General features: G+C 41.3%; 1 protein-coding gene across 1 annotated transcript in view; it reads left to right on the plus strand.

Moving 5' to 3' along the window:
- Positions 1 to 2,051, plus strand: part of LOC109465268 (protein Wnt-10a-like) — a 31,429-nt gene that overhangs the window by 15,820 nt on the left and 13,558 nt on the right. The gene's annotated exons all lie outside the window — the stretch shown is intronic.

A 2,051-nucleotide genomic window follows, 5' to 3' on the forward strand; every position in this document is an offset into this window, starting at 1 on the left:
CACATTAATCCCATATAAATCTCACGCGATTTTACATTTCTGGCATATCAGGCATCAGGTAACATCACGGGCCGGGATAATTTGATAATGCTTAAGTTTAAGAGAGGAATGCGGACCTGAAGGATCACTAATCGGCTGGTGGATACCGGCTGACAGCGGGGCGTGGGGGATGGCAGCAGACAGGATAGCGCCTTCATGGAACGCGCTGCTCGCCTTAAATACGTTCCAATAGCTTCTAGACAACCATACACTTACAAACAGCCAGCCATGCATCTTCATTAACTGTTGTTGGTTACTATAGTTACTGTACTGTGCCCTCCCACGATTGTGTCTACCGTTGCATTAGACAGATCGGTTCCTGTGCCAAGTGTAGTAATCGGCCACTGTAATTGATAACTACATAATGGGGATTGTAAATTCTGTCTGTGAGTTGTTGAGAGAGAATGGAGGCTTTATCGGAATAAACCCGGCTTAAGTTGTCAGCTCTTGGTTAGATCAGGGTGCCGTTGGCTGATCATCAAAGACCAACGCGTGAAATGTGATTTATTAACACTTACATGTTTATCCCTACAAGTGACATCTAATCAGTCAGTACACAAGAAGAATGTGACTTTAGAATTCTTGCAACGTTCGTGCAAATCAGTTTCAGCTGGTTCTGCTACATTTTCCTTGTCCTTTTGTGATCTCGGTATTTTCTGTCCGTCCTACCAGGTTCCTTGAACTGGTGTCCGATCTTTATCTTAATGAGGTGGATTAGTGTCTGACATTGTACGTGGTAAACAGGCTATATTTTACCGCTGTACTGCCATGAAATATGAAGTCAGAACACCTGCTGTTACTGCTCTGGACTTTTCAGTTTCTTATCCAATACAGCAAACGAGATGGTCTCACTAGACGTGAATCTGCATCTTCTGAACTTGCTTTACTTTTGGAATCTAAACGAAATCTTTTTGTGGATCTCATTGACACGCCTGAAGAGGCCATTGCATTCTCCATCGTAGAAACATCATCATGTTGCTACATTGTGGTGTTCCAATCCTAACACGTTGCTAGCAGTACTTTATGCATGCCTTTTCTAATAGAGATTGCCAAAAGCTCCTTCCCTGTACGTTCTACCAGCCATCATCAACAGAGGCTGTCTCAGGAGGTTCTGACTCCCACAATGGAGTTGCCTCCCCACTTATAAAATAGGGAATATGGCCAGTAGCAGATTTACGACAAAAGGAAAAACATGCTCTTGTTTTCCCTGTTTCTAATCATAACTTAATTTCACTTTTGGATGACACCAATAGTTTCAATATAATGAGCTAAGGGAAGACGACAGTTCTTCTGTGCTAGAAGGCCTTCACCTTAAATACTGTTTTGGCTGTGGTGAATCTAATTTCTATTGAGATATGCCACGTGTAACCTCTGGATCCACCAGCATCAGTCGTCAGGACAACAGCCTTTAGTGTTTATAGAGTCATCGTCATCTAATAAACTCTGTGTCATCTGCTATTTCTTTAGAATAGGAACCGTGTTAGATACTGAAGCATCTAAGCGTCTTTATCTATCTAGGAAGTTATCTTGTGTCCTTTTTCTGTCGCTCTAACAAAACATTCTTAAATCTTATTGGATAATTATGATATATATTGTTTATTGTTATTGTCCAGTTACTGGTCCTTTGTAATAGCCTCCGGCTAGTTGGGTACTCCTGGCTGTATAACACTCTATACAGTCATATCAAATGTTGTTCAATACCTTTGCCATAGGACATCTACCATATCAGTTGCTTGTATGTCCTGACATGTCAACAGGCCTGCAGCAGTTGGAATAGATTCAGGGCATAACTGACACTTAGTTATGACTTCATCATCGCCCAGACATTTTTATGTCATGTTACATCAGCTTTAGGAGGAACAGAACTGATGCCAGGAGTACGGTTACCAAATGAGATATGATCACTTGTAAATGTCTGTGACAGTTATTAGTCAGTTGCTCATCTTGAAGAGCTTTGTGTCATCTTCCATATGCTGTAAATGCAGTTCAGGTTATTGAAGATGACACTGTAT

Source organism: Branchiostoma belcheri, unplaced genomic scaffold (genome assembly GCF_001625305.1).
Source record: "Branchiostoma belcheri isolate BF01 breed outbred unplaced genomic scaffold, Haploidv18h27 scaffold15, whole genome shotgun sequence".
Classification (NCBI taxonomy): domain Eukaryota; kingdom Metazoa; phylum Chordata; class Leptocardii; order Amphioxiformes; family Branchiostomatidae; genus Branchiostoma; species Branchiostoma belcheri.